General features: G+C 47.5%; 1 protein-coding gene across 1 annotated transcript in view; it reads right to left on the bottom strand.

Moving 5' to 3' along the window:
* SPOCK1 (SPARC (osteonectin), cwcv and kazal like domains proteoglycan 1) overlaps window positions 1–19,380 on the bottom strand; it is a 500,126-nt gene that overhangs the window by 127,395 nt on the left and 353,351 nt on the right. The gene's annotated exons all lie outside the window — the stretch shown is intronic.

The raw sequence follows: 19,380 nt of genomic DNA on the forward strand, positions 1-19,380 counted from the left end.
GTGCCTAGGGGCTGACCGGGACAAGAGGGTCTGCTCCAAAAGCCCCAGATATATCCACCAGACGCACCAGGACAACCACATGACCATGAGAAAAAACGGAAAACATGACTCGGTGACACGGAAAGACATTCACAGTGCACTCAAAGAAACACCGAGGGAGCGGCCGCCCTAGCGCCCCAGAGCCACCCCTCTCCGCCCCTGTCCAAGATGCGGCATGTCCAGGCACCCAGGCACAGCACCCTGGAGCTCTCCCTCCTCTGGGGCTGATGGGCAGCCTTCTCGGCGGGCTGACATACACACAACCCAGACAGCGGTTTAGACAGAAGCGCATCTCCCCAACCAACCAAACGACTTTATCACAGCTGTAGCAAACGATCCCTGGATACATTTGGAAGCAATTTTGGTCCAGCTTCCAATTTGCCATTCTATAGAGGCTCTGATGTGATGTCACTTTCAACTGCTAAAATAATCAGAATTCTACTCTTCCATTCCAGCTCCAGTTTCCCCCAACCTAACCTGTGTCATAATGACAAATGGTGCTATTAGGGTGGCTTATGTCCACAGAAGGCACCCCACCCTGAATCATGGGCCACTGAAATAAAGGCCTGCAGTGACTACGCCCTTCTTCTTGTCACCCAGCTGCTTCCCCCACGAAGTGCAGGGAGTGACTCTCATGGCTGTGGCATGAGCTCCAGCGGGAGGAGGAGTGTCTCTAGACAGTCCATCCACCAGGTGACTGTGGTGCCCTGCCAGTGTTTCTCCCTTGGCAGTGATGCCTGGTGGTTAACCTTTGGGCTCTGGAGTCACAAAGCATCAAGTACAAATCTCAGCTCTGCCACTTACTCACTGTGCGATCTTGGCAGGGTATGTCACCCTGGACTTATAAGTGAGCCTCAGTTTCCTCATCTGTAAAATGGGGGGAAGCAGAATCTACTTCAAGCCAGTGGCATGAGGAGTAAATCAGCTGATACATGAACTCAGTAAAATGCCTAGACACCAGAAGGCCACAAAAATATGAGTTGTCTAGGCATTATACTGAGTACATGCATGCATCAGCTCATTTTTTTTTAAGATTTTATTTTTTTAATTTATTTATTTGACAGAGAGAGATCACAAGTAGGCAGAGAGGCATGCAGAGAGAGAGAGAGGAGTAATCAGGCTCCCTGCAAAGCAGAAAGCCCGATGCAGGGCTCAATCCCAGGACCCTGGGACCATGACCTGAGCCGAAGGCCGAGGCTTTAACACACTGAGCCACCCAGGTGCCTCAGCATCAGCTCATTTAATGTAATTGGTGTTTGCCCCAATAACAGATGGGGGTATAGAGGATGAAACTACCACTGCCAGAAAAAGGTGACTTCAATTCAAGGCCCAAGACTTGGAATGGCATTTAAGTCTCTGGAAGAATTCATGGAGCCACAGAAGGAAAGCTTTTCTACTAGCTGGGGAACAAATCTCCAGCTCCATATGGATCTGGATTTGGAGTCTGAGGTAACCCCCCTCTTCCAAATGAAAGAAAAGCGATCTAGGAAGAGTACCCCCCCCCCAACCTGGTTTTTACCCTATCTCTAACCTTCCCTAGACACTCTGGAGGAGGCAGTCCAAGGAGGAAGGTCTGTTTGGGAAACTACCTTTGAGGTTGACCATGAATCCACACCATAACCTTTGGGGCCATGAGGGGGATCCCAGGCTGGCAAGGCCAGAGGGCTGGGCCTGTCTGGCCAAGGAACTGAAAAAGGAGGTCCCACAAGGACACCATGAGATCACCTCCCTAGTTCAGCTTGCTCAGTCTATGAATGGTGACAAGTGAAGCCCCAGTTGGGTAAGAGCCTTGGCCAAAGTCATGAAGACAACTGGTGGCCAGGCCTATGATTATGATGATACTGATGCAGCTGCACAGGGACCAAGGATGGATCTCTCTTCTGTGGCCCCTGTCAGCCCCACCTAGATTACTAACTTGAAACTTCCTAGGGGGCACCCATGTGTTTGTTGGGGGTGGCCCTCTCTCCAATGCCTCTCTGCTTCCGTAGGAGCTGCCCAACTTGTCCTGGTCTGTCTGGAATAAAAATGTCTGCATTCTTAAATCACCTGGACATGAGGTCTCCTAGGACCCTTTTCCAAACATACTTGATTGCTTCAAGGTCTGTTCCGGACTAAAGAAGACGGGAGCATGGGTGATGGGACTTCACACAGTGGCAGAGCAGGCTGTTGGCATGGGGTGAATCCAAGAGTCCAGGATTCCCTCAGCAGAATGCTGCACATTCATCATCATTCACGCGGCAGACTGTCTGACATTGATAATGAATCCACAAATACAGGGAGCACCTCTGGCATCTGGCAACCCCTCTCCTGAGTCAGTCCCCAGTACACATGGCCAGTGCTGAAGCAATTCTTTTTATGAGTTCCCAGAAAGAGGCTATCAAGCCCAAAGAGTGGGTAGCTTTGTGCAGACATAACCATGTACAAGGATGCCCCAGAGGAAAGGAGGAGCTGAACCAAAGGGAGAGGAGGGAGAAGTGAACACCAAGCCAATGGCTTTGAGGAAGAAATGGAATCACCTATTAACGACTGGTTAATGACACGGCCATCCCTACTCCTGGACCTGAACTTCACTATTAAACTGAGTTCAGGGGCACCTGAGTGGCTCAGTGGGTTAAAGCTTCTGCCTTCAGTTCAGGTCATGATCCCAGGGTCCTGGGATTGAGCCCCGCATCAGGCTCTCTGCTCAGCAGGGAGCCTACTTCCTCCTCTCCCTCTGCCTGCCTCTCTGCCTATTTGTGATCTCTGTCTGTCAAATAAATAAAATCTTAAAAAAAAAAAAAAACTGAGGTCATCACAGGGACACAAAGAGATGAGGCTGGCTGGTGCTTGCTAGTGGGCCGGGTGCACCATGGAGATTCCCTAGACCACTGTGGGGTGAGTGGGTGGGTCTCTCTGGACTGACCACTGCAGCGGTTGCTCAGAAGTTCATCATAAAACCACAGACAGTCAGAATAAGAAAATGCCTTAAAACAAATCTAGTCCAACAACTCTATTTTTATAAATGAGGAATGAGGCACAGACGGGAAGTGACTTGGCCAGTGTCACACAGAAATACAGCAAAGCTACCTCATATGCATTTGTCAGAATGAAGTTATCCTGGAAATGGTGACACGGCTTGGGGACCATTTTAATTCCTATTTTGGCATTTGTATTTTCATCATCAGGGCTCAATTTTATAAGTAAGTCTCCTCTGAAACACTGCCTTTGGCTCCACACCTACAAAAGAACAAGGTGAGCATACCCAACATTGGGTGGTTGTAGAGCCACCATGTCTGACCTCTCTCTTAGAGGGTGCCTGGGGAACTAGAGGTAAGAAGGCTAACCCAATCTAAACATTCGTGTTTCCAGTGAAACAAGCCAACCTGTCGTATCAGAGAAAACTCAGATGCCCCTTACCTTAATAGGACTCTACTGGGCACAGCCCCCAAAACTACAGTCTTCATCTGGGTACAAATTATATAAAGTTATGGACAAGTTTGTGTGACCTCAAGGAGGCAGAACTTCCCTGGCTACTATGTGTATATTTCAATCCCTACAATTCAGTCCAAACCCTTAAACTTAACCAACCCAGTCAAGGAAGGGCCTAAGTGTTTGGACTATAAGGTATTTCACTTCTTAAGTCAAAGAATGAAATCCTATGAAGGTATCTTGATGGAAATGCTATACCCAACATCACAGGCATTCATCACCCGGCATGACACGGGCAATTTAATTGGGAAGCAGGTCCTGCCAGCCTTTCAGCTAGCCACGAAGCCCTAATTCCACCCTGACCTGCCCAGTGTTAGGGGCAACCAAACCTGCCACCCTACTGACAAACCCCGCAAAGAAAACCCTAGCCCACAAGGACCCCAGCAAGGAGAGCACACAGACAACTGGCAGGTCACAGGCATTTCTTTATCTCTTATGCTTAACTGCTTATTCTTAATCTTTTTTTTTTTTTTTTAAGATTACCAAAATTCCCAGCATTAATGTTTCCAAAGCAGAGTGATGGTTCTTAAGTATAGATCTGATGACATGACTCCCATAATTAAAACCTCTCTCCGTCTTTTACCCCGCCTTCCTGGGGCACAGGCCGAATTCCTAGTTTTGGTATTACATTGACTGAGCCTACCTTTACAGGGTGTCTGCTTCCCATCCCCACCCCACACACACATGCACATGGACCACCACCACCAAGTGTTTTTGCTCCAGCCACCACCTGCGGCTCCCCAGAGCCCACCAGCTATCTCTGTGCACCCGTACCACCATGTGATTTTCCTTCTATCTGACACATCTTCTTTCCTACCCACACTTCCCCCCTCCATCTCTCTCTGCCTCCCAAGGCAAAATTCTACAAGCTCCAGTTCAATATGCCCCTCCCCCAGGAAGTTTCCTGAGGCCCCCCACAGGTAGTCTGGCCACAGGCCTATGCCCCACCCCCAGGGTCCTGCCATCACTTCCAGTCAGGCTGCCAACTGGTTTCCCAGTGAGAACCTTGCTTTGACCTGACCAAAAGATAAGTGACTATGATTACTCTGATAAGATGTGGGGGCAGAATCAGGCTAAAAGCCTTAGAACCCATCCTGGACGCCTCCCCTTTCTGCCCTCACCACTTTCTCCCACCCCTCAGTCCTACTGACCCAACTCCAGCCAGCCCTATGAACCTCCTCCATGTTTCTCATATGAGCCATGCCAACACCAAGCCTACATGACTGCACACTTTCTGCCTGCCTGGAAGATGTCCGACCCTCATTCCAGCTTCAAGTCAACTGCCTTTCATGATGTCTCTCCTGAACCTGTGAGCCTGACCTTAAGGAGAAGTGATGGTGACATCATTTGTTCCAGTAATGTTCCATTATTACCCCTGGTTCCAACGCAGCTGTGACATCCACTCAGTGTAAAGCAGTCCTTTTTGAGTCTATCGTCCTCAGTTCACTGTGCACAGCTCAAGGGTAGTCCCTGGGTCTTACCATTTTCATGCTCCTAGGGCTTGGAAACATGGTCAACCCTTAACACGTGAGTTTGTTCACTGAAAAAGGTGAATTTATTAATCTGAACCTCTAGAACTTCCTCCTTTTATTTCTGGAAATTATCAGCACTAACAAGAAGACAAACCTATCGTGTGGTTTTAAGCACCAAGAATTCAACAGACTCAGAAATCCCAAGTCAAACTTGATTTAAAAAAAAAAAAAAAAAAGATTAGCAAAGCATAAGGAATAACATGGAAGACATTGGGTGAAGGAGAGGAGGAGTGAGTTGGGGGAAATCAGAGAAGGAGATGAACCATGAGAGAATGTGGACTCTGAGAAACAAACTGAGGATTTTGGAGGGGAGGAAGGGGGGGGTTGGGAGGGCTTGGTGGTGGGTATTAAGGAGGGCATGGATTGCATGGAGCACTGGGTGTGGTGCATAAACAATGAATCTTGGAACACTGAAAAAATAAAATAAAATTTTAAAAAAAGATGTAGACAGCATTCTCTCTTAAAAAAATTTTTTTTTTCTTCTAAAGACAACTGAGAAGTGGGTGGAGGCAACTCTTGCTCTGCTCCTCAGGGCTGAAGGTTCCTCCTAGTCCAGAGGTCAGACTGCCTCCCAAGCTGGATAAGGACCTTGGATGGGGTGGTTCCAAATTCCCAGCAGATATCAATTTTAAGGATTTAGGAATAAGAAATCAGAATTCTCAGGAATCCTCAAGAATTGCTAAAATAGTAAGGTTTTCTACATTCTTCACAGCACTCACATGCTTTTTTTAAATACAGGAAATATTAAGTTTAGTATTAATTACAAAGAAATATACCCTGAAGTGAAAATTCAAACAATGGAAATTATCAGCAAACACAATTGGGTCGTACTCAAATGACAGGACCTTTGGATCTTCTGGCAATGGAACAGCACAGCACAGAATAGCACGTCGACAGTCTCAATTTCAAGATTTACTTTGTTCTGAAACGATTCTTTGGAACACCACTCAGAGGATTTCTCCTCAGCATAGTATGTAAAGAAACATAACCTAGGTGTATTATTTACAAGAGCAACTCACACTCTTCCAAGAGGACAGCAGTGACAACCAAGACTGACCAGACTGTGACCACTCTTTCTAACACATTCCAGTCCTAGTTCCCAGACATGTCAACCTTACCCTTCAAGTTCACACACCAGGAATGACTCGCTCCTGCTACCCATGGGGGCCTGCCACTCCTCACTCGGTTATCCCAACCCTCACTCCTCAGAGCAAGTCCTCTCTCCTGCCAGTTCCCCACGGTTGACACCAACGAGGTCATTGATGACATCAGTTGTGGTCCAGCATTTCACTTGGCCATGGCCAAAGGAGGACCAGAACCAAGGCCTAAGGCAAAACTGGTGCAGGACAGACACTTACGGAAGAATATTTTTTGGTGAGAGATGGGCAGGTATACATTTCCTGACATCCACCCACATGATGAAATTCAACAATGTTTAAAAACTTTTTAAGTGTCCAAAAACAATTTAAGGCTATACTGGAGGCGGGGGCTGCTTAGGGCCTATGTAGCCTTGTTAACTTTTTTTCTTTTTGTTATTGAAGAAAGGCCCTTCACTGTCTAAAGCCATGGTATTCTACCAGGTATGCATAACTTAAGACAAAACTGCTCTACTCTGTGTGAACTGTGGGTCAAAGAGTAAAGCAAGTCCAGAAAGTAAGTGACAGTAGCCAGAGAGTAAGTGACAGTAGCCAGCAAGCCTCAGTGGTTTTATGGGACAGCCACCTGCCTGTCTAAGGGCCCTGAACACATCTCCTTGACTCCTCCTACCCCACGACCCTCTGACAGCGGTTACTGTCATTACCCATTTTACAGAAGGGAGAGACTGAGACTTATGGAAAAGCCGGTCACCATCCCAGGACCTTTTCTTCCATCCTGTGTCTGTTTCTCTCATCAGCTTTCTAAAGGAGACCTGTGAGCTCAGAGCCAGGAAGGACCCACCCAAAAAGGGCCCCTTTCCAGCAATCCCGGTGTTTGGCTGCTGGCAGCCAGCATCACAAGCCTTGTACTCCCTTGTTAACATCAAGCTGCCCATCCAAAAACAACACTGAATTTGTTGGCAAAATCCGAACTAATTGCTTCTAAAACAAGGATGGAAGATACTCAGAGAGCTAACGTGGTGGCTATTTTGAACCAGGGACAAAATAATGAATGTTAATTGAAATGAAAAACATGTTAACCACTGAAATAATCTGTCATGTAAAATGGTGCTATAATTCCTCCGTTGTTAGGGTTATTCAAGTCATTATACAAAGTCATAAAATTACACAGGGAGAGCATAATGGCCTGTGTCATTTACAAAAGCTGCTTTGATGACAGAGACAAGCTCTCATGTCAGACACTCTCCATCGTGGTATCTGTGGGCTCAACAGTCTCCATCCTCTTCCAAAGGAAGAAGATTACAGATGGAAGATCCTGTCCCAAGAGCGCCCCGTCTTCCTAATGAACAGATGTCCATTAGAGGAAAAGAGGAAGAGGTCTCAGTATGCCCGGAGTCACCAGGGTGTGCCTGGGGGTGTCCTGAGTGCTACTGGGCACTCACGTGGTACAAAGACGTGCTGTGTACAGATGTTTGAAATTTAAAAGGGCAAACGCACAGTAACAGGAGCCAGGCATTTAGGGAGGACTTACTCTTATCCTGATGCTATTATTATTACTACCACCAAGAGGAACTAACATGTTTTAAGCTCTCTGGTTCCAGGCATTGTCTTAAGCCCTTTATACAGTAATGTGTCTCATTTACTCCTCCCAACATCCCCGAGAGGGAGAAGAGGCATGGTGGAACATGGGAAGCTGTGTTGGGGAGTGAGGTGGGGAGACTTCGGGACCAGAATAGACCTGTGAAGCTGGGAAAGACCACGCTCCCAGTATGGGTCCCATTTGCCCCCTGATTCACTGATTCAAGCTGGCCTGTGCACCCCAGGAAAGCTAGCCCCTCTCTGTGGCTTCCCCCCATCGGAGTTGACCCAAGTAAGGTCGGTGAAGCTCGGGACATATTCCAAGTCACAGCGCAAACACCTCAGGAGATACGCAACCCACAGAAATAAGGAGAGAGCCATCAGTTCACAGGCATGATTCCAGAGCATCATTGACAGGGCTTGTGAAGCGCTTTCAATCCCCCGGGAAAAGCGTGATTTTTACAGTTTTAGAGTAGTATCAGGGCCACCAGAAAATTATGTGCCTGGTACACAAGCAATTCCAAAAGCAAGAACATCTTTCTAAGATGTGGGTGAAGGTTACTCCGAGGCTCCATGACCTGCCTGTCCCCTGAGCTGTGTTCTGGTCGAGGCGGGTGGGGATGACTCTACTCCTAGATGAGCAGGGTCAAAAGCCAGGTGAGAGATTCCAAAAACACTCTGTGACCATGTAAATCAACTCAAGGTCATAAAGAAGGCAAGGGAGGTCTGAGGGTCTGAGAAAGGGAACCTCTGCCTGATGACTCTACATGGCTATTGCCTAACTCTCTGACAACCCTGCGCTGCTGGTCTCAACTCTTAAAAAAAAAAACAAACAAAAAAAGGAATGATTTTCACAATTTTTTAAAGAACTACAGGTTGCCAAGTCCATACCTGACTGCCAGTCCCCCATGCCTCCAGTCAGGTTTTAAGAAGCTGGGGTGGTTTAAGGGTGCCTGGGGCACTCAGGCAGTTAAACATCTACCTTCGGCTCAGCTCATGATCCTAGGGTCCTGGGATCGAGTCCCACATTCGGCTCCGAGCAGGGAGCCTACATCCCCCTCTGCCTGCCGGAGCCCCCTGCTTGTGCTCTTCTGTCTCTCTCTGCTGGGGAAAAAAGGGACTTAGTTCACCTAGATAAACGTGACCAGGACTCAAAGGTTTCAGGGGAGCCTCAGGGGTCAGATCACTGTATCCAAACAAAATTTTCAAGTTATATTGAGCATTCATTCAAGAAAAGCTATCAAAACTGAAGGTATAAATCTTCTAAACACGGCTACGATTCTAAACACAATCTGTACTTTTTCAATAAACAGTAAGTACCTGCTACGTGCTTAAATTGGGCAAAGAATTCAAAGATGATGCTAGCATCATAACTGACAGACTTCTCTAATACATATCACATGTCACCCCTCTTACTAAAGGGTAAGGGTCACATTTAATCACTCTGAACATCAACACAGATGTGAGGTAGGTGTTACCTTAACTCTTGAGACGTTGAAGATTCTCACAGACTGCTACCTTATCCAAGAACATCCCTACCCAGAAGCAATGTGCTGTCCACTTCAGAACCGCCCCCCACCACACCCAGCCGTTCCTGCTTTCCAAGCATCAGAAGCCATGTGTGTGGCCAAAAGCACACAAAAAGCAGGAAGACAAAGAACCTGCCAGATGACACAGATCTCTTACCTATCTCACATTTCTAGACATTACTTGATATCAACATTTCCTTATACTTGAAAGCGAATATTGGTTCAGGATCCTCATCAAACCTACTTTGAGCCAAGACCCCCCTCTCTCTAGGTGTTTCAGGAGCAGATCAGGAAGATTAGCAGGCTGATGTGATTATGTAAATTCCACTGAGGGGTTGGAGACTCCAGGATGCAGTCCTCTCCCATTAAGAGAGTGACAGAGCTGGGCCAGAGGCGCCAAGGAGCTCCGAGAGGCAGAGGCAGAGGCAGAGTTCAGGTCCATGCAGGAACCTGGCCACGGGGACTTACACACGTCCACCGTCCGCATGCGTGGATGACACATGTACCCACACAGGGCCCAACTAAGATTCTGCTTATTGAAGGAAAACGCCAAGATAGCAGTGTCATGGCAAGCTATTAGGGAAATACAAGTGAGCAGCTGAGCTTTCTTTACTCCCGCAGGACAGTGGAGAGCGGAGTACTCAGTTTTAAAAATCTTTTTCTTCCTAAAAGGGGGCAGCAAAGAAATTGTGACTATTACCCACTGACCTTAAGCATTCCTGTCTGGCTTTACTGCTCTTCTTTGTGTGCTGGCCCAGTAAAGACAGGTCCCTTTCCAGCTCTGAGATCTTAATGGAAATCGTTAGCAATGGAAACACTAATTGGGGAAAAAAAATCAAATGATAAGCAAGCAAGCCCAAGGCCGAGAATTTCATATGGCTTCCCACCTTGAGCATTCATGATCTTGACTGTTTGCAGGAGGGGCCCTAACAATGAAAGGCTCTGCTAACAGGGCTTCCAGCTTATTGTCTGTAAGCTCAGGTGTGCAGACCAGGGTACGGGCAAGCACATGCAAGACCACCATCGGTTCTACTCTCATCTTAGAGAACACAAGCTGGCATTCCTGGGAGGACAACTCATGACTGTGGGCGTGTGTATGAGAGAAAGGATGCCCACTCTTGTTTCTTAGTCACCAGCAACAAAACACCATGTCTTGAGGTAGCCGGTATGATCGACCTTGGGAAGAACAAGGGAGCGAAATGAAGCAGAAGTGGGGAGAGAGTATGACGTCAGGGACACTGCGGTTTGGAGGACAGGGCTGGAGACAGGAAGCTGACAGGCACCCGGCACTGGAGAAGCTGAGCATCATTATCCACACGCCGTCCACAGCCGCCCATGCCCCAAAAGCGCTGCGGGAGGCAGAAAGAGCCCCATCAGCACCATCACTTTGCCCCTGATCTGGAAGCTTGCTTCACAGTGTCACGGGAAAGAAGTTAGAACCTTGCCAAAGCTCTGTGGCCTTCACTGGTAGGGAATGTTCTGGATACGTGGCATGGGTCTTCTCGAACCCTTATCTTCTGCTGCCACGATCCCCCCCACCGTCCTTGTGCAAGCAGCCACTCACATGCCACCTCCCCCTGAGGCTACCTCAGACACTGCGTCCCCTTCTTCTGAGCACGTCTGTCCCCTGTTCCAAGTCCCTTGGATGTGCCCTGCAGCTCTTCACAACCAGTCACTCTGAGCTATCCTCAGTCAGGTTCCCAGCCCTTTCTACAGACAGATGGGATGCTCCAGAATGCACTCGCACAGGGAACAATAAATCCATGGGTCCCAGTGCTATTCCATAGCAGAACCTGGACCAACACACAGACGTTACCAATGGGAAAACCATTCAAGTCACTGTAAGGAAGACACTTCACACAGTGAGGGTATCTGCCTGAGAAGGCTGGGAAAGGAGGCGCCCAATACCACAAGAGTTCAGGCAGAGGTACCCTAGAGGAAGGGGATTTTCCAGAAAGCATACGATGACCGGCGTAAACATTCTTCTATGACTGGACAGTGAGGAGGTTGTCTCCGTTTCTAGGATATTGTAGTCAAGTGCACTGAACACTTTTGTACACAAATCTTAATGTGCCTCTCTCTCAAGTTCTATGAAATAGATTTTCCAAAGTGGAATCATGGGGTCAATGAGGACAAAACACCCACCAGAAATGTACCAATTCATACTCCTCTCAACAGGACCCTGCCAGGACCATCACTCCATTACCCCAACCCTCTCCTCTGCACATATCTACCAGCTATCAATCTGATGCCAAGCGTTTGGACATGCCACCAAAGGTCTACAGTCATCAACAGTAAGGAACAGCAACCATCCAACTTGGGCCCATAATACCAGATGAAAAAATGGCACAGGGAGAACTGGTGAAGTTGGAGAGTGAGTAGATTAGCAGGAAATCAAATGTCACCCCATTGTGCTGCAGTCGGTTGGCAGGGGCACTGTGAGTTCACACTGGAGGCCTAAGGCTCTCCCGGCAGTAGGGAGCTCATCGCCCAGCCTCTGTGCACCAGGCCTCTCTCCAGGTCAGAAAAGGACCCAAAAGAACAATGCCTGCTGCCTTGCTGGGCTTCCTCCTGGCTGCGCAGGCATCATGGGCGACAAGCAGCCCGGAAGGGCCAGTCCCATGGGTCAAAAGAGAGAGGAGTCAGACTTCACAGAGAAGAGATTCTGGAGCGTGCAAGACTCCTGGATGAAGGAGGAGGATGAACTGAGGCCGGTTGCTCTCAGGGGAGCTGCAGGAGAGAAGTGCCAACCTGGGTAGGCCCTGCTCAAGGCTGCCAGACAGGTTGCCCAGCACGTGTCTCCTCCTTTCTGCAGGCAGATTCAAAGGCCCTTCTGCAGCACCTCTGAAGTACAGACCTCCAGCTCTGAGAGAATCGAAGGGTCTGTAAGACAGATGACCCTTTATCCCCTCCAAGGCCAAGCCTGTGGCCCATGGGGCATGGGCCCTTCAGCTGAGAGTGAAGGCCGGCAAAGAGGCAGGGAGCCACGGGAGCAGGCCACCAGGTGAGGACGGAGTCTGGAGTACATTTGCCCCTTCCCCATAATAACAAGACCACTTTCACACACGCTGCCTCTGGCTTCCCTGTGGGAATTCACAGGCACCATCTGAGCATTTTCCTGGACAGTCAAGAGGATGGTAGGCTCTATAAGGGGAAACGGGATACACCCTGCCCTCCTATGAACAGCCCTGACGTGACCTGGAGCACCACTTTGTGACTCACTCGCTGACCTCTCAGAACTTCTAATTAAAGACACCAGCCTGACTATGCATCTCCAGCCTCTTTCTAGACTTAAAGGACACATTCATTCGTTCAATACGTCCCGAACACGTACCAAGACCTGAGCCTATGCCCCAGAGGGAGTGTGGGTGGTGCAGGTAGGAGAACGAGCTAATGAGGAGCAAGGGCGCTCTGCCAGTAAGGAACTCACCAGTCATGACAACTGATACCATTTGGAATGTTACAAATAATAGGGCCTTTGCATGTGTGACCTCGCGTAGGCCCGAGCGACTCTGCAAAGTCTGCAAGGTTTATTCCTCCACTTAGATGTTCACTGAGGAACTAGAGACTCGGATGGGAGACTCACCTTTGTTGAGCATCTACTATGTGCCAGCACTATGCCTACTGCTATCTTATCACAATGCCCCAGGATAGGGTGCAAGTCAGCACTTAATAAGGAAATGGAGATTTTGTGTAGGCAAGTGTCTTGAGGGCAGAGTGGCCCTTGGATAGTAGATGGACTTCGGGGCGAACTTGCCCTGCCCCCCTGCCCTCCCATCTCTGCTAAGCAAGTCTCAACGTGCCTGAGACACACTGTGCTCATGTGCTCTTATAGCACTAGAAATACTAGGGAGCGCTGCCCCTTCACTACCTCCCACCCTTGTCTCAATCTAACTGCAGCTAGAAATGGTTGCCTGCATCTTGGAACCTTAACTCTATTCCATGTTTTGTTTTGTTCTTGTTGTTGTTGTTGTTGTTGTTTTAAATTTTCTAGCTTTCACTATATACAATCTTTGTCTCCCATCGCCTCACCTAGGCCACAAGCTCCAATGAGATGTGCAGGAGCGTCATGTGAACACACACCCAACACTTGTCCCTACTCTTTGCCCAGCTGGCACCTTTCACCTCCCAGCATGCCTGCGTTCAACCAACTAAAGGGATTCTGTTAGGACACCCCGCCCGTACCCTACCTAGTGCTTATGACAATTTATTAGATACTTAGTTTCCTTTTTATCTCCTTTCTCCTGTAGACTTTGCTCTCCATAAGGCGAGATCATGCCCCTTCATCGCAGAATTCCAAACACGCAGCAGGGTCTGGCAAATAGAAGGCACCATAAATATTTGCTAAATCAAGAAATTATCACAGACTCCAACTTAGTGGGTTCTGAATTAAGGACCTTTCACCCACCATCACCGGTGTACGTGAGCTGTTTCCCGAGGCTCGTCCTGCCAAAATGATGACAGGAGAGATTCGAGTCCTCAAGCCCTTTATCAGCATCACTGTATTCATGGATGGCCTTCCCTGGCATCTGCAGACGAAGGCTCAAATTCCAGGCTGGACCTGAGCCCTGCTATCTTGCCCCTCTACCTGGGAATTACTGATTGCCAGTGGAGGTTTCCATCCCACTAGGTGATGGAAAGCAACACTCCCAGTTCAGTGGAAAGCAGGACACACCAGCATGTCCAGCTGTGGTGAGATCACGGACAGGCAGGCGGGCTGGAAGGAGGACCTTTCCCAGCTCTGTTACAGACCTGCATCCGTTTCAGTGTGAGCCCATTAAAAACATCATTTAAGAATGCCTTGGAAAGGTGGCAAAGTCCCCCAACTAATTAACTTTCATCTCTCCTGTCCCTCTGTGCATGGAGGGCCTCGCCCTCTGCCTACCCTCTCCATGAGGAACATTAAAGATAGGACATTAGCCTGAGAACATTGTATTTAAAACAAAAGTACTTCTAAAGATAGCCTCGGATACCCATCTAAATCATCCTGAGTCCATTTCCTGGCCCCATAACCTGCATGGTCAGTGCCCCCAGATGGACCCTACTGGGATGTCTGATACCCATCAAGAATGTCTTTCATGGTTCATGGGTTGAATTAATTTGATATAAAAATGTCTAAACTGAAAACCTACAAGTTGGAATCATGAGTTTTGGCAAAAAAGCAAGCAGGCCACAGCAGATTTATTAATAACAGAGGCAAAGGAAATTAAAGCAGAAAATTAAAGCAGAAGTTAGTCTAAGTGGGAAAATTCAGTCTGACCCCTTTTGTAAAAGAAGATGATGTGTTCTGTGAGGGGCCACAGAGGCTTTGTTCCCCAACCCTCTCCCCACCCTGGGATACCTGGATACTCCTCTTTCTAGATACCATAAAGGGCCCCCAGAATGCGTGGGCAATGGAACATCTTCAGTGAGTCGTGGGGTTGAGGGGGCTGGAGCTTGTCTGTTTCCTAGTATTTAGGGATGAACGTGCCAATGTAATGCTTCACACCTGTGTGCTTCCCAACACGCCCTGAGCCCCTGTGGAAATCACATCTAGTGATTACCTCTTCAAAACCCGCACACCCACCTCAACCTCCGCTTTCTAAATCCACTTAAATCTGATGCATGAAACATGCCTCTCTGTCCATTTCTTAACAGGCAAGAACAGCAATCAACACAGCAACCGCAGCCCGTCATCCTGGGGAGAACCTCAGAGCAGCCTAGCGCACGTGGAATCTCTGAGAGACACAGAGGGAGGAGTCGAGAGGGCGGCGTGAACGTCCATGCCCGGACCAGCTCTATACACGCTCGGTTTCCTAGCTTTCCAGCAACTTTGTATCTGGGCACATGCACATTTTGGGAATTCAACGATAAAACCTTTCCAATCTTCTATAGAGAGAATACGCTCAAAAGAGAGAGAGAAAGAAAGAGAGAGAGAGACAACAATCCAATGCATTGGGGTCAATGGGAAACACAAACTAGCCTCTTTGGAAGATCTTGAGCAGTACAACTTGGGAGGGAGAAATGAGCATGTGGCCGTGGGTGGCAGGGGCCAGAAAGGGCTCAGGTAGAGCAGAGGCTCCTGTCCTTAAAAGTCACACTCAGAAACAACTGTCCAGCCGGCAAGATGCCATCAGACGCTGCTGGGAGCACTCACTCAGTAATCACCCTCATTTGCCCTCCGTCTTTGAGTATAACCTGTGGGGCACGGGCAATAAAGTTTAAAAAAAAAAAAAAAGAAAAAAGTTGGGTGGGGGGAACAAGGCAGGGGCAAATTTGGGTTTGGGAAAATGTACTGACAGTCATGATTTTAATGTGTTCCTAAAACTCACCGAGTGAATCCACCTCACCAAGTAATGTCTGCCTCTCACTCCGTCCCCTTTGTTCCAAGGGACTAAAAATTCTACGCAATTACTCATATCTCCATTATGAATTGCTTTTTACTCTCTGCTGCTCTTGTCAAGCTCGTGTAATCAATACTCTCAATTTCAGAGAGAAAAACAAAGGAACAGAGAAGGTAACTGGCTTGCTTGAATTATGAAATCTTGCTCACTGAAGTCTCCAGGAGCAGCTAGGTCCTTCCAGGCAGAGGCATACAATACTTCCATGGGCGGGGGGGGGGGGGGGGGGGGGCGGGGGGGGGGGAGGCTTCAGTTGAAAGTAAATAAGTATCTCTTATGTTTAAGTGATGTGGTTTCAATGATGACCTTTGGATAAACCAGTGAAGGGAAAAATGAACCCAGAATGACCATTGTGGGCATAGAAAAGGCAGAAATGGGTGTCTGCCATGTTCCCACTGATGGCTCTACTGGTGACACAAGTTAGGTCAGAAGGGCACCAGCTCAAGCATAGGACCCCTAGGGCCAGGAGTAGGTCAGCAGGTTGGCTGGGTGACAGGTGGGCTTCAGTTCTGATGGAAAAGGCAAACTAGAGAGCGAGAGCTCATACCTGTGACTCCTGCAGCAGAGGGGTCCCTGTGGTGTTCCTTCATTCTGGTTCAAATCCATCCCTTGCAGGCCCTTGGCCAGGAAAGGAGTTACTAACAGGACGTCAATAATCCCATCCATACAATGCGGGTCATAATGCAGACCTATCCGACTGCTGTGAGAATTCAGCAAGATCTGTTCTGCCAAGTGTGCCTATCATGGTAGGTGGTTGAGAAATGGCATCTCTTGAATCAACCACTCTCCCTTTGTTTGCCTCAGTGACCACAAATCAAGAGATCCCAGTGACGGTTTTCCTGTTTAATAAGGTGGCTGATTTAGAAGTGGGCTCAAACCCAAAACTCAGCTCCATAATTTCCACCAACGGCCTATAAACAGTGCCAAGCTCTCATCAGCACTCTACCTGGGCCCAGAGCAGGGAAAGGGAAGATCCCATGAGGTTAAAACAGAACACAAGGCAATGCTTGGGCCTTCGGGAGAAGAAATGTGAGTGTTATCAAGATGGAAACATAAACAAGGAATGCAAGCATGATCACACTTCGGTCACGGGCAAGGCCTGGAGTTGGAGAAAGTACGAGGTCGCCATGCAGACACCGAGGAATCACCCACTTTGCACGTGGCCGTGTGTCTTCCAAACCGAGCCAGATATGTGTATGTATAATCAACCCGTTCAAAGCCCCTGTAGCAGGAGGCAGTGCTTCGTTGTAAAACAAAACTGAGATGAAATAACCATCATCCTTTCAAATATCCTCTGAGAGTTTGGTATTTGAGGCACATTCTGTCATGTACTTCTCTCTGACCTCAAACACTTTGATTCTTTTTTTCCAAGTTCACATAAAAGACAGAAAGCTCTCAGATTGGTCTACAGCACCACGAGCCTGGACTCAATCTGAATTCTTCGCCGGTGCAGAGAATTCGTTGTTATTCCAGATAATTAGGAAGCGGAGATAAAGGGCCATTACGTTAGAGAGGCCTAGCCCCACTGGGAAGACTGGCCGCCGGCTCCTTATTTAAAAACAGATTAGTTCCCACTGCTCCCAGAAGGCTTCCAAGGGTACGCTCAGATGTTCTAAGTCCCATCCTGACACCCTTTCCTCCCGCTCACATTGCACTTGCAGAATTTGAGAATGTTGCTTGTCTGCAAGGCTTAAAACAAATGCTTCAATTTTCCATTCTCCAAATGAAAATCAATGGCAACAGAGAGGTAAAATCAATGTTCATTGCTCTGTAGGGAGAATCCCACCCTTAGCTCCCGCCCACCCAGAGCAATAAATCAGAACCAGCCATTTTGATGGGCAGAGAATCCTTATGAGCAGAGCCCTCTGTGGGTTGTATGGCTTTCTGTCCACCCCTGTTTCCTGAGAGGGCATTTTCTTTAAGAAAGCCTAAAACAGCATTTCCAAAATCTAAGTCAGAGAGAATGATACATTGTTGCCTTAAAAACTCTTCTTCCCCCAAAGAGTTCTTTTGCCCGTGGCATTTTTGGCATTGAAACCCAGAGTGTCACTATTTCCCGACAGATCCATTCTGCATTATCTAGCTTTAAAGACTGCTCAGACACCCCACTGACCTGTTCTCCCAGACAACCAATGCTCTGCGTTCTGCTACCACAGATTAGCCTGTGTTCTCTAGGAATTCAGGTAAATAGAACTCAGAGCATATATACTCTTTTCTGGACGATGTCCTTTCACTCAGCAGAGTTATTAGCGAACTTATCCATGCTACTGAATGCATCAATAGCCTATCTCTTTTTATTGCTGAGTAGTAATCCACTGTATGGATGTACCACAATTTGTTTAACCCTTCACCTGCTGATGGACATTTGAGGTTGCTTCTAGCTATTGGCTATCACGAGTAAAACTGCTATGAATATTCATGAGTGAGTGTTTGTAGGGACAGATATTTTCATTGCATAATCCAGATACAGACCTTTTTTCAGACCTGTGTTTCATAAATATCTTCCCTTAGTATGGCTTATCCTTTTCTTACCATGTGTTCTGAAGATCAGTTTTGATGAAATCCAATTTGTTTTTATTTTTTATTATTATTATCTCTTCCTTTTATAGTTCATGATGTTTCTGTGCCCTAATTAAGAAATCTCTGTCAAACCCAAGGTTACTACTCCTGCTTTCTATCAGAAGTTTTATATTCTTAACTCATATTTAGGTCTATGATCCACTTCAAGTTAATCTTCTGTATACTATATTATGACAGTCTATAAAATTTGTATCTACAAAGAGTTATAGTATCACAAAGATATTTATTTATAAAAATTAACTGAAGAGAACCCAATACAAATCTTTATTTATAAGATAGGCATCACTTGATGATCAAGTTTTACCAGAAACAAACTAATGGATAAAACCCATTGACTAGAAAAAAGAATGGGAGGAATGTTTAATTACTGTTTTTCGCTTGTGCAAGCACTGCCTATTTCCCATTACTTTTTACTTTTCTGTATCTTTAGTGTTTGCTGTAATAAGCATCAAAGATTGCTATACCAAAAATCAATTAAGATGTTTTTAAAAAGTCATCTCAGAGAAGGCTTTCCAGCTCTGGGCAGCCTTCACAGGGCTCTGAAATGCATAAATGGCCCCTTTGTAGAACCTAAAAGGTGAACACGCTACCAAGAATTCACCTTCTCCCTAGACTGCTCAGTGTGGCTCAATTGCAGGAAGAGACGAAACAAAGATTTTCCAATGAGAATTCTCCAAAGAGAACATGGGAGGAGCTGAAGCCTCTGGATGAGACCAGATGCAAACCTGAATCCAAACACCACTCTAAAGAGGCGAACTCCAGCCGAGGGAGGCCAGCTGGGTCACTTGGCCGCCCACCAAAATGGTGGCCTGTCCTCCGAGACACTTGGTGCTCACAGATGTGAATTTCAAACAGCTTCTCCATTCACTCCCTCTCCACGGGCAAGGAAAGCTAATGAAATTTTCTCGCTGACGTGTTCACTGTCCTCTGCCTCAATACACTTGACAAGACTGCTAAAGTCTGGAGCCTCACTCGTAATCAGCCCACCGCCGGCCCAGCCGCCTCTCCATGTGTGTGTGCTGCTGCCGATCTGGCACTCGGAGTTTGCCTCTTGAGCTGCTGCAGAGGCCAAACTGGCTGATGGGATTGTCTACAGATGTTTCACGGAGGGAAAGATTACTTCCCTGATGGACGAATAAATAGAGTTGTCAACACTGTCTCTCTGGTCAGAGGGGAC

Source organism: Mustela lutreola, chromosome 5, assembly GCF_030435805.1.
Source record: "Mustela lutreola isolate mMusLut2 chromosome 5, mMusLut2.pri, whole genome shotgun sequence".
Lineage (NCBI taxonomy): Eukaryota > Metazoa > Chordata > Mammalia > Carnivora > Mustelidae > Mustela > Mustela lutreola.